Source organism: Chironomus tepperi, unplaced genomic scaffold (genome assembly GCF_022539635.2).
Source record: "Chironomus tepperi strain 1889 unplaced genomic scaffold, CSIRO-AGI_Ctep_v1 contig_196, whole genome shotgun sequence".
NCBI lineage: Eukaryota > Metazoa > Arthropoda > Insecta > Diptera > Chironomidae > Chironomus > Chironomus tepperi.
In genome coordinates this window covers 343,415-357,964 of record NW_027226318.1, presented here as the reverse complement: position 1 = coordinate 357,964, position 14,550 = coordinate 343,415, and the positions used below count along the sequence as shown (strand labels likewise).

General features: G+C 33.1%; 1 long non-coding RNA gene across 1 annotated transcript; it reads left to right on the top strand.

Annotated features, from left to right (window-relative positions):
• Positions 1-1,984: 1,984 nt before the first annotated feature.
• On the top strand, positions 1,985-13,323 carry LOC139089870 (uncharacterized). Its single transcript, XR_011544336.1, has 3 exons — positions 1,985-2,121; positions 5,609-12,771; positions 12,847-13,323. It is a non-coding gene; the product is annotated as an uncharacterized lncRNA (long non-coding RNA).
• The last annotated feature ends 1,227 nt before the right edge of the window (positions 13,324-14,550 follow it).

Below are 14,550 nucleotides of genomic sequence, written 5' to 3'. Positions count from 1 at the left end.
GATAATATTAAGGCTGCTGTCCGGGATCTGCGCAAAAAATGGCAAATCGGTCGATGGCAACAAATTGATTCTTTGGTATTTGTTGCCAATGCATTAATTAATTTAAATCTTTCTATCTACAATCTAAAATATATTTAAAATTATTGAATATTTAGCAGCTCTTGGGAGTCTTGTTGACATAAATTTTAATTTCAAGGCTGAGCGAAATTTCTAGTCTGATTTAGATTGAGCTGATTTATGGACTGAAAATAAGCTGTTTTGAATCTTTGAATTGATAATGGAGTTTATTTGGGTTTTGAATAAATTTTTGGATTTAAAAGTGAGAAATTTTTGGAAATTTTAGGATAAAGCAGTGGTGAGCAGCCTGTGTGCCACCAATGTCATGAACCATAAAGGTTGGTGACACTGGAAATTAAAGGCTCTTAAGACTAAGACTTTGAATAATTTCTTTGTGATCTAGGTCCCGGCCTTGGTCTTGCTCTTGGTCTTGCACACGAAAATTTGGTAAAGCCAAGACTTTAGGAAAACTTATGATAGAATTAGGTGATCTAAATCATGATTCCAGTCATTAGAATTCTAAAACCAGAAGTTTTTGTCAATGGCTATTTAAAACTCAAGCGACACAAATGAACAAGACTTCTCCATGGAGCTGTTTCGTTTGTCATCCGTGTGACTGCCTAAAAAGTCTTAAAAGATCCAAGGCGGAGTCTTCAATATTTTGCGTAGTTAGGCTACAATCTCCAATATGTAAATTATTGGTAAGTATGTAAAGATTGCCTGAAAACTCATCTAAAACAACTAGCTTTAATGCCCAAACTTTTTCCATCAAAAAATCCCTCAAATATTCACCAAAACACTCAACCTAACTTTCCACCTTTCTGATTCTTCTCGGAAATTTTTCATCACCCAACCGTAAATTAAGCAAAAAACTGACAACCGTGTAAAAAAGTGCGTAAACATATTTTTTTTATGCGATGCCCTCAATACGACTATTAACTCTCTAATCATTTATTCTCACTATCTCATCATGTACTGCTGTTATTTATGTACTTCAGAATAATTTTTTTTATAATAATATTTTGATTTGTAAACCTGTCTATCATTGATAATGGGAGTAAGTGGGAATCAGTATGTATTTTTATACAGTTACACGCAGGAAAAATTATTGAATTGTGAGGATTTATCTTTTGTAAAAGTTTTGAAATGGGTAACAATAGTTGAATGATGATTCAATTTTGATGATGAAGAATGGATTTTTGGGAAAGTTATCAGGTGCTTAAAAGCTTTTTAATAAGACATCAGATGGAATTAAATTTGCTTATCATATTTTATGGAATTTTTTTCAAGTATTCCTCAAATTTTTTTAAGAAGTTCCAGTCGACTTTAGTAGCAAAGTTACGTAGGACAGTTCTAAGAGTAAGATTCAAAAAAGGATAATTTGTGCAAACTTTGTGATGATGCCAGCAGTAGAATCAGATGGAAAGTCTACTGTAGTAACCTAGGTTTGAACTAGGCTCCACACCAGAGCATGAATACAGTAAATAAGTAAGTCGACTTTAGTCCAAAAATTTAGTAAAATTCCGTTACAAACTTATTTCACTAGCCATACAGATCAGATGTGATCCATACCCTCTCATAGTTGGCATCTAATTCTGACTCTACCGCTAGCTGCTCTTTGCCAAAGAACACATCGAATGAAGCTGTCGATAGAGATAATGTCACACTTGGAATTGGTAATTGTCAAGCGGTATCCAGCGATAGAGCCAGCTTCACAAGCCGACTGAGGGAGCCCATGGATCACACTTGATCTGTACGGCCAGCGAAGTAAATAAGTAAGTTGTATACTGGCACATTAGTCTTCAAAAAATTCTATTGAGTGTAACTTATAAACTGATAAAAAAAATAAATATACAACTTGATGACTGCTTGCTTATTTTATTTTGTTTACCCATTAAATATCATTCTTGCTCACTTTATCATTTCGATTCGCTTCAGTAAGTTCTCTTCGCAGTCGAACATTGTAAAAAAAAATATTTATATATTGACAGCCATGAGAAGGCAGTTCAGTTTGGTGAAGTGAAACTCTTGCGACACATAATCGCGTGCATAATTAACAATGGGGTAATATTGCATGAAATGGGTTTCCATGCTTGTCGTTGCTGCTGCTGTTGTTTGTATATTATAAAATAAAAAATTATAGAGAAATATGTGCGGGTTGAATGTGCGTCTTGTTGCATTGTTGTTGCCAATTTTTTTTGTTGGTCTGATGGTTGAAGTACTCATTGCAAAAAACAGAACCGCAAAGAAACATCTTGTGCTGGTTATTCATGGAAAATATTTTTTGCATTTTAATTTTGGCATTGAGTATAAAAAGTTAAAACTCTAATGCTGGTTGGGAATGAAAAATTGTTCATGATGATAGGTCTCTATGCTATACATGCAAGGAACTTAATTGGTTACAAAAAGGAGGAAATATATTTAATTGTAATTAAATGATCAATTTATATATTTTTTCGTGTTGCAGATGTTATCGTGAAATAATTATAGGAATTAAGGATTTAAGGGAACTCTTTTCCATCAACCAAGTATTGTGTGACTTAAGAAAGTTTGTTCAAATAATTATCGCACATTTTACGCACACTTGCTGTGTATCATTTTATGGCTGTAAGAAATTAACAAATTTTATGTTCAAAAATTTTATGATCCAAAATATTTCATGTCATTTTTTAAATTGATTGAAATATGTTTGATAACACCCCAATATGTGTTATCTTGATTAACGTTTTGCGAATATATAATTTCAATCAATTAACGTTAATGACTTGTAAAAAATTCTGAGAAAATTTTTATTATTTTTTTTTTGCAATGTGCATGTATTTTTAATAAACTTTTCAAGTATTCTCGAGAACTAAGATTGTAAAATTCACAGTTAGGCATTACTCATTAAATATGAAATAGAGGAAGCTTGTTCTGTTTTCTGGATGGAACAGTTGGGTTAAGGGACGTCAGGATACAAATCGTTTTTCGCCGTAAAATGTATCCAAAGTCATTTGTCTACACGGTTGCGATGCGACGTCCTAAAGACTATAATGTGTAGCTCGGGATAAGTGATCTAGTACTAATGAGCTAGCTTCTGAGCATAAATAATTGTCAATTTTATGGATACTAGTTGGTTAATCAGGTAACTGTGACTTAATACTCATAGTAAATTTGCCTAAACTTTTGATAGGTTCTATCTGCTAAAGTGTACTACTACTTACTGTTACTATGCTCCTTAGGACTTGTGGAACTTAGGTTACAATAAAATGCTTATCATCTGTTATCATACTTTATCGCTGGCACTGTCGTCTAGCTTCTTCAAATTCTCTGTCCGTACGTCGCTGACATTCTTAAGCGATTGTGTCACAGACTAAAGCTAGAGAAGCAGTGATCTTTGCACAGTTCTTTAATTCGCGACTTAGTCACACAAATATCAAACCATATCCATTGTACTCAATGTTGACCCAAAACATTGTTAAATTAAAAATAATTGGAAATGCAAAAATTAATTCTTTTAAAATTAAAAAAAGGTTTCATTTACACCATAAGTCAATAGGCAATCACTGCGGCGCCACATTTTAGTACAATTTGATTGCATGCATTGTTTTGTTTACTTATGCATAAATTTCATTCTAACATTTCGCATATGTAAGATTTATGGGGGAAAATTTATATTAAACATACAAATAAATTAGAAACGAAAAGGTTTTGCAACGATTTGTTCTGTTAAAGCTTTTTGGTTGTAGTTTGGGTGTTTTGGTAATTTTTGAGGGGTTCCAGACATGACTGGGGAATATTAAATAACAAGTATGAAGCGTGTAGATACAAATTTAATAATTTGTATCGCACTTTATCAAAATTCCCAACGAAACATCCAAAAAGAATAAAATATCCAAGAATTAATTGACTTGTCAATTCCAATTAAGACTTGTATTATCATTTACAAAAGCACTTTTTGGTGTGAAGAACATAAAATACTGTAAACTGTACAAGACACAATAGAAAATTCAAAAAATTTTCCAAATGAAATTTCAATGACCACAAAACGACAGTTGCACTACAGAAACAATAGCACCAACTACATTCGAAATATTTTTCAGTGCTGTTCATTTCCATATTGATCACACAATGTCTTGCTTACAAAATTCTATAACTAATCGTTACACAACACAGAAACCACAAATCGATCACATTTGATCAAGAATCAAATATTGAGAACAGCAATTCGTTTTTGTTCATTCCGTAGAAATGCATGAATAATGTTTTAATTCTAGTAGAAAAAAATAAGTTTTGTGTATTGCAAATCTAATTTTTTTCTCCTTCATGGAATATTACTTGCATCTAGATAATGAATGTACATTAGTGAGAAGAGAAGAGAAAAATATTGAATGAGGCAGAGTTGAATGGATTGAGCTAGGCATTAGATGTTGTATTTTTAGAGGTGACTAGAAAGGCCAAATGAGACTCTTTATGATCAAATGTGGTTTTCTAGAGTATAATGAGACTCTACTGGGTCGAATGAGACTATTTTAGGTCGAATGAGACTATTTTGGGTCGAATGAGACTCTTTTGGGTCGAATGAGACTCTATTGGGTCGAATGAGACTCTATTGGATCGAATGAGACTTCATTGGATCGAATGAGACTCTATTGGGTCGAATGAGACTCTATTGGGTCGAATGAGACTCTATTGAGTCGTATGAGACTCTATTGAGTCGTATGAGACTCTATTGAGTCGTATGAGACTCTATTGGGTCGAATGAGACTCTATTGGGTCGAATGCGAATGTCTTGAGTCGAATGCGAATGTCTTGAGTCGAGTGAGACTCTTTAGGCCAGAATCTATTAAAACAATCACCTCTAATTACCCCAAAACCCCACCTCTGACCATGAATAATGCATATTATAATATTCAAATGCCTGCCTTAAAATTGATATTTCGCAGAGTTAAAACTACAAGATTTTGATAAAGAGAATAATAACAATGCATGGCAAGCAACAAGCCTAAAGGTATTCATTGAAAGAGAATTGGAAATAGCAGGAACTCGCGATATGAACACAAAAAAATAATGTTTCATTATTGCTAATAAAAATTATCAAAACCAGGAAAATATTGTGTTTAACCATTAACATTCTCAACTCATGTTGCTTACTTCTGTTTTCTCATCCTATTGAGAAAATTTTTTTACTTCTGTTTTTGTCATACGTGACTTTTTACTAATGGAAATCGTGTATCTGACCAAATTCCTATCACCACTAATCTCATTTTTTTTTTTTGCATTTATTAAAAGTCTCGAAAAAATATGTTTTCAGCTTGCTGCTTGCTGCTTCCACGTTTTTTTGTTTCCCGCTTAGTTATCAATGATGTCATCGCATGTGTGTGCTGTTTATATTATTTGATTTTCATATTTTTATTGTCTATAGTTTTGTATATACAATGTTTCATTGTCTCAAAACTCTAACAACCAGTTCATTTGTATCTCTGATGATGATGACGATGATTGCACAAATACACAAGAAAATGAATTTTTTTTTCTTTCTTTACTTTTTTTTTGGTTTCGGCTGAGACAGGAGGAAACAAGTGGAGAAATGCTTTGTGAGGGTTTAGTGGTTTGTGGTGCATTTGATAGAATCGAGATAGTGGCTGCTGTGGAAAGGATCTGTTGGAGTGGTTGAATGGTTGAGATTCTGACAACGATTGAAGTTGACTCGAATTTAAAATACAGTAGAATTGGCTTTAATCAACTAATTCTGTCATGATCTTGATAAAATTTGATTTATGCAAAACTTGAGGTCGACTCAAATTTAATATGAAGTCAAGTCGACTTTTCCATACAAAATCTGAGCCGACTTCGAGTTCTGGATTTGTAGTTTTAAGAAACATTTAGATCAACCTTTTCCAGCTTATTTAACAGTAGCTGCCAGTCACGGCAAGTGATCGCCATTTGATATTGTTTACTTAGTCTATTTGGCAGCCTAGTTGTCAATATTTCATAGTGTCTGGATCAGAATATGCTAAACGATTTAAACATAGAATTAAACTAAGATTGCAGGTCTGCAGAGAAAAAATGCAAGTCGGCAAACGAAAAACACACGTCTCTAGACCAAAGCAGCAGGTCAGTGACCAAAGGGTTAGGCATGGCCATCGTCAGTGGTGAAAGAATGACAATCAAATGTTCAGACTGACAATTTGTACAAATTAGGTGACAGATCTAGGATCAGATTCAGATGAACAGCCATTTGTTGTAATCTAAGCTCCACAAAAGAACATGGTTGCAGTAAGTAAGTAAGTTAAGTTCGATAGGATATTCAAGTTTCCTCAAGCTTTAACCTCAATATCAGCTTACCAATTCAAAGAATGTCAAACAATCCAATCCGTCATCATTACATATTCGCCTCAAAAACCTGCATTTCAAAAGAAGTAAAAATAATTTCATAATATGAATATTCATAAAATATATAAGAAGATATCTCGCATATGATAAACATTGTTGCCAATATTCACATCGATGCAGCAAGACAAAAACACAAAAAAAATAAATAAAATATAAATGAATGGATCGATTCGGTCGGGTTGGTTAGCTGGATGTTGTTGACCAAAAACCCACTTTTATGCTTATTTTTTTCTTTCTTTCCTCTCGATTTCTTCATAAACAACTATCAATGACTGGTTTTTTTCTGTGGTCGCCTTTTTTCTGCTATTTTTTTCTCTTTCCTTTCGTCTATTCGTTTTTCTTTTGCTTTGAACATGCTATATTGAAGTCGTAGCTGATTTTAATTATTGATAACGTTTTTTGCTAATGAATTTTTTCTTTCTTTCTCTGAAGCCACATACAATTCATAAATTTTTCATAATTTTCCTCTCCTCTTTTGTGTGTCATCTTCTTATTTAGTTATGTGTAGCTCCCCAAGGAGTGCCAATGGTTTTTTTTTATATTTTATACTTTTTTTAGAGAGAATAATTAAGTGTTGCTGTGGGTCTTTAAGTACCGTGCGATGTATGGTTTAATTTTGAAGTTACAAGCTAGTATAAGCTAGTAAGCTACGATATTGAATGAATAAAACTGGTATGACCCAATGGGATTTAGGAGCTATACATTAATACTTTATATATTAATTATTTTATTAGTGAGTAGAAGTGGCTTGGTGGTGGATTGGTTTCGTTCTTCGGTATCTAATTATTACAATACCAACCCAGCGATCATGGTTCGAAACTCGGCAGGAGAAATTTTTCATTTGTCCCTTTTTCGAATCATATGCAGTTGAAACGCGGTTCTTCCTTTAGAGTCTGTATTTGTCATCAAAGGAGTGGTTCTAATTCTACCATGAACCGTAGGTCTACTGATTTCAGAGGCTCGGCGCACCCATCTCTCGTCAAACAATTATTCAGAGTTCGAAGTCCAGTCGGATTTTTTATCGAAGAGCCGACTCAAGTTGACTTCGAGCTCTGAAATTACTAGTCGCGAATCACTAGCGCAGCTCTGGATCAGCTGACGCAACTCTGGATTTCCTAGCGCAGTTCTGAATCCTCTAGCGCAATTCTGGATCCATCTTAGCGCAACTCAGGATCTCAATAATCTGAATAGCTAAAGAACTTTATTAAGTTATTTCCAATTCCATTAACCCACCCTTCACATTCCTTACCATCCACAAAACATTTAACTTCTCTCAATCTTCCCAGAATTTAATCGCATGTAATGTTCTACGACAAGAACAAAAATATGTAATTCCTTTCATCCGTTACATTTTCTTCCCACAATCTCTTTACAGATTGATTAAAACAAATTATCCAATCCACTTGACCATAACACACCGCACACACATCACAATCGCATTCAATGAGGGGATATGTAAATTTTTTGCTGATGAAACAAGATTTAATTTTTTTGTTTGTCGATAAATTTCAGCTTTCTTGACGATAAATAATTTTTTTTTTCTTTATCTTGCCTGGTTTGGTTCTCTCTCCGTCTCTCATTTGCCTTTTAATTCATTCCATGAGCTGTCGCCAAAGATAAAAAAAATATAAATATCTTGTGCTGCTCATATATGTAAAGAAGAGTAGAGATATAAGGCGAAAAAACACATTTGGAGAGTGTGCGGCAAGTGGTTGACCAGCATTTTTAATTCCTTTTTTTCTCTTCATTTCGTTCAAGTTTTATGAAATGAATTTTAAATATAAGAAGAAAAAAAAATTGTTTTCTGTAACATTTAAACAAATTTTATACTTTATATAAGCGTGTATGTATATGAAATTATACATTCAATTTCTTGGAACACATATTGATGATGACGACGATGACTGTCTCGAAAAAACAAAAATAAAAGTTTCAAAAAGGAAAACAAATGAATTCTTTAGGTTAGGGAGTGAAACTGATTGCTTTTTTGTTTGGGTTTTGTAAGAGAATTTTTTGTTTTTCAGTCGAGTGGATTGTTCATTGACTTTTTTAAAGGAGGGAATAAGAATTGACTTGAGAGTGACTTTTCTAAAGTTGAGCTGAGAAGGTTATATGATGTGAAGGGTGCTCAACTATGAAGACTTTTGTAGGGAATGTCTTTATATAGATCTTTTCAAATTATACTTAGAAGTCGTCTGGAGTAGAGTTTAAAAATTGTTTGAAGCTCTTGTGTTATTGATTGAGGGACATAAGTGGTATTCTAGCCCAGCAATCAGTATTTAGTTAGCAAAAAGTATCCTTAAACTAGGTGACAGAACAAGCAATTAACTCACATAGCAACAGAGAAAGCATTTTGATGCAATCTAAGTTCTACTTACGATCCATGTAAATAAGTCAATGTTGAAAAATAACGGTCAAAATTTTCGAAAATTAACGATCAAAATAAATTCAAATTGTTGTCAAAGGGAAAGTTTCTAAGAAGTTTTGTACAAATTAAGCAAAAAAATCATTAATTAAAGCATTTAACTACAGTTTTAGGCTAGAAAACCAAACGATAAGCTAATAAGTCAAGAGTACTGATCTAATGCTTCAAATCGGAGCTCTCAACGATGTCTGGTTGTTAAGATCTCTTGCCTAATGCCTTAAGTTGGCCTCTAGTCGACATGACTAGACTTCGACTTCTACGACAATTCCTCAAATTCCAGCTAACTATCAAAAAATCCAACATTTCCTACCAAATGTCTTTTACAAACCATATCTAAACACAAGACAATATCAACCTATACACATAATAAAATCACAGAACATATGTCTTACGAAATTCTTCATTAAAATCAAAGCCACATAAAAAATATTCAACCAAAAAATGAATTTTTTTCAAGCGTTCAAACCTAAACCACAATTTACCTTTTGCCATGCCTTCCATTGTAATTCTTTTTTCCATATTACATATATTTTTTATATTCATTCGCGCTTAGATTGAAATTCAAGGCTGTTATGTGACGATCATCTTCATCTTTTCAAAGTCTTTTATTCCATACACATCCATTCTCATTTGTGCTCACCGTTATTGAAAAAGACGGTGTAAGAATTTGCTATATTTAATAAAATTTATAAAAAAAAATTGAAAAAATCAGAGAGCATTGAAGTACGGATAGTTATTGTACCAAAGGGAATTGAGATGATGCAGAACGTACAAGCAAAAATCTACGCTTTCTGATCTCAAATTTCCCTATACAATAATTTTTTTTATGAATATGTATTTGAACTGCATTCGATGCATATTTGAAGGAATTGATCATACACACAAAAAAAAAGAAGCATGAAATCAAAAGAAACGAAAAAAAGGGAATGAATCCCCAAAGGATTTTCGAAAAAAATGAGAGAACTCATTCTTTTTAATTTTTCGACGTGCATTCATTGAAGGGCTTCCTCTGAATATAAATTTATCACTATATGTTGTACAACCATTCCGCTCGCCCCTTAAATGAACGAATTTTTTTTTTCTTTCTCCTTTTTTCCTAATCCATAAAGAAGGCGAAAGACTGAAAGGAATCGAAGCGAAATATCATTTTTCAGGTTTCTTCTCATTTCGTTTTCTATACAATTTCGAGTATGGGAGTTTTATTGGAGTATGAATGAGTAAGGAAGTACAGTTTGGGTGGGTTAGTTTACAATTACGTTTAAGCTCCTAGTTGTTGGCAGCTAATTGACTAGGAGTGATTTAAGTATAGTTTAGTTGAATTGTTGCTCTGTCAGGAAGATTTAGCAGTCTATATCTTGAAGGGCACACGATGTGTAGTAGTCGGAATATAGTATTCTGAGTAGAATTCGAAGTTGACTCCACTCCGCATACAATTCGAGTCATCTACGAACTCTGCTTTTGAGGACATAATGACACTATCTATGAATTGCATTTGATCTCTCTTCTTTCATTTTCTTAAGTCTTTTGAGGTATTTCTGCACTATTTTGTCTATTTGTAAATATTCTTTGGTGGGATTGAGTAATCCAAAGTCTGACTATGAAGCTGGTCAATACCTTATCGCGGTATCCTTTGATATCGCTAAATAAACCACTGCTGACTCAACTATGTGCCAGTATAAGTATTTCAAATGATAGAGTAAAAGCCTATCAAAAACACCTCGTTTGAAGGTTGGCAGACCCACAATCAGGCTAGGGATAATAAGGTTTACAACCGATCATTTGCGAAATCTGCTTATGTAAAGACAGCAGCATAAAAATACTTCTAAATTAAATTGTCAATAAATTGTCCAAAAACACCCCGATAGAACATAAATACTCTATGATCAGTTGAAGGCAAGTTAATGTCCAGTTGATGCCTAGTTTTAAAATATTTTTGTCCACTCGGTCACGAGGTTATTTGGCTGTTTTACTGTCAATACGACAACATAGCTTCATCCCAACGACTATGTTGTTCTCCTCGAGATTTCTGGTCACTCTAAGTTAAGGAAAGTAAACTCTTGAAATTTTTAAATGTTCTAAATTTATTAAAATAACATAAAATGCACCAAACTTAGAAAAATGCTTCATAATCATCCACAGAAAAAGAAAAAAAAACTTTATTCTTTATTTTCATTTTTTGGGATTCTTTTTTTTCTGTAATTTCATGAACAAGATGATGAAAAAAGAGAAGAAAAAAATCTACCTGCTCTGTAGATTCGATGGAGGAGCAACAGTAAAGTTGAGAAAAAAAGAAGAATATATTCACTAATACACTTCTGAGTAAAATTTCGATCCATTTTTTTCTGTATACTTATATATATGCATTATGGACATTTCTTCCTTCATCTTCATCGTATATTCTTTCATTTAATATTTATAAGAAATAAATGCTTCGATATTTCTTTTCTCTCTTACTCTTTTCTTCGTCGCCGGTCGATTACATTCAAGGCAGACCTTTTTTTACTTCTTTCTACTTTCTTAATAAAAAAAATTTTTTCAATCCATAATTTTAGTTTTTTTTTTGTAAAAATATCGAGTCACATCGTGCAGGGAGTATAGATGATGATGAGAAAAAAAAAGATGTCGATATCGATGCATGGACAATTTTACTTACTTTACTGCATATTCTCAATTTTCGTTCCTTTTTTTCTCATTTAATATTATCGAGGGAGTTTCGATGCTGTTGCTTTACACTACTTGTGTATATTTTTTTTAAAAATTTTTGTCCCAGTTGACACAAATTTTCTTCGGAATTGAAATGAAGTTGAAGGAAAATTAAGGTGATTCTGTGAACTAAGGCAGATGCTCTAACGTAACGACACAAAAAGGGTTATGATGTTAATATCGAATTGAGTTTGGCATTACAGTAAAGTAAGAATGAAAAGTATCACAGATATCTTGTGAAATAATATGGAATGAGATGTCTTTTTTTTTCAGTAATTTTGTAGATGGAATTAAAGGATGGATGCTGTTACAGATGCTTTTGTTCTTAGAAGCTCTGGCTTCTTTTAGATTTTATTAATTCATGATTAAACTTTTTATTTGTGTGGATCATTAGCTTTGTAAGTTGTTTCTTGGATGTGATGTTGAATATGATAATTTAGTAGGGTATGGTCTATGAAATACATCAGGTGTTGTAAGGTTCAATTCTTAATACATAATTATGAATTAGTTTCGGTTTCCCAAAATGGTAAATGCACAATATATGATTTTATGTAGCACTTAGCTTAACTTTACCTGTGTCAACTGCTTAGACCGTCAATCTAAGCCACGCAGTGAGACAGAGTCAAACGAGGATCTAATTAATACCCCGAGTGGTTCAGACGGTTTTCTGTTCACTCGAAAACAGCCAAGTTGGCCTAAAAATCCTTAAATTAGCGAAAATAGCCAAAGAGCGAACTGGTTTGTTTGGAACTAACAATGACGATAACAGCCAAATCGAAACAGACACATGATATGAAACTTAACAGTTGGAATGAGCGGACACTCTCAAAATCGGAATTTGATTCGAATTGACTCAAGCCGAAATCAAGTCTGTCGACTTTGAGCATTAAAAACCAGATAACCAGCCATCGGAAAGCAAAACGCTCAACTCCAACTTACACTTAATATCTGAATGCCCCCATAGGTCCACTGAGACTTCAATTTAACTATTTACTCCACAAATAGACTCACTATTATCAATCCAACATCTAGACATACAAAGATCCATAGAAGGCATTACAAATTTATTTCGAAAATTTCCCAGAATCATTACTGTGTCATAAAACTTATGTAATTCAAGCTTGTTAAAAAATGACAAAAAGGCACTCTCCAGAGACACGATCGATGATGATATCCAAAGGGAATAATTTCAACTCAGTTTTCCCTTGAAGGTGACAAATAGAAAAGCAGAGATAAAAAATGGAAATTCATTCTGATGGGAATATTTTTTTTTAATATTCTTTCAGCATTTCCGCTTCCGTCACTTCGATTTCAATCGCAATATGTATTGAAGCGTTTGAAGCAACAGTAAAAGTGCTTTATTGTGTATTTCCCTTTTACATTTTTCTTTTATTCATTTCTACAGTCTTTCCACTTTTTTCTTCTCTTTATTGCATATTATCACGTAGTTTTCCATTCTTCTTGAAGATATTCAACAATTGTGCAATGTGCGCAATAACAACAACAACAACAAAAAAGTAATAGTCCATGAATGGTATGGAGGTGCTTCCTCTCACTCCCCATGATAACTGATCGACCCATTCGCGCGATAGGGACTCTCCTCAGCTTACTTCCTAATAAATATTCATTTAGAATTTTAATTTTTTGTATTTTTTTCATAATTTCATTTCTAACTTAAAGAAAGTCGAGGCAGGCATGCGAGAGAGAAAGAAAGAAATGTGGATGGATAGAATAAATGAATATAAATTTATATTTTTACTGTTAAAAAATTGTTTTTTTAGTCGTTAGTCGTTCATATATAAGAAATTTCATTCGATTCTTCAGACGCATTCGGTGCCTTTTTTTTTTGTTTGTACTTTGAAATCTCGTCTTCTCCGACTCTTTTTTTTTCTTTATTTTTGTTCGATTCTTGACGTTTCAGGCGAAAAAGGCAACAAAAAAGTGACTAATATACACACATGCACGTATTTTTCTTGTGTACATATCCATGTGTATATGTGAAATCTGACTCAATCGGCAACAAAAACGCATAAGAGAATTGGAGTTGGTCAAGAATGTTGATGCTTTGGGGTTTTAAGGCGCATTATTATTCTACGGCTGTTTGGCTTATATTGTGAGATTTGTAGATTTGATACAAATGTGATAACATTGGTTGGATGATTGCAAAGCTGAAAATTAGTAGTTTGGTGGTTCGAATCCCAGAATTTAAATTAAAATCAATTTAATAGGATTTAATTCTGATTTGGTTTTATTTTTTTATGTATGAAACATTTATATTTTTTTAACTTTTGAATGTTCCACAGAAAAACCGTATTATGATTCATGAATATTGTCCCCCTCCCTCTTTCCTTACAGTCCTACAGTCCTACAGTCTTACAGTCCTACAGTCCTACAGTCCTACAGTCCTACAGTCCTACAGTCCTACAGTCCTACAGTCCTACAGTCCTACAGTCCTACGGTCCTACAGTTCTCCAGTCCTACAGTCCTACAGTTGTCAGTTGTATGAATTTGACCCCCAATCATACAAATCTCATATTCATCCATCAAGACATCCAGACAAAATGCAACAATCCCCAACTCATTTTTCAAAATCCCAACAAAATGCACCAAATATACATTCCCGGTCCAAAACAGCAACTTGTTTTCTCATGAAATTGTAGCCTCAAACGATAAACGTTACAAAAAAAAGAATTCTTAGAGATGACTGCAAAGTATATCGATATACACACATGTGTGTATTGAAAAATAATATATATAAAAAAAATAACAAAAAAAAAGGCAAAAAATGACTCAAAAAATGTTTATAAAAATCGACAATTGTTTGTTTCGACTCCGCTGGAAGTGATGTTTACTTTTGTAATATTTGACTTCGAACTGTTGATAATAATATTTATTTTATACACTTATTTTTTTTGTGGAGCAACTACAATAAAGCTCAAATATGAAAAAAGGGGTGAAAATCACAGAAGAAATTATTTTCACACATACGA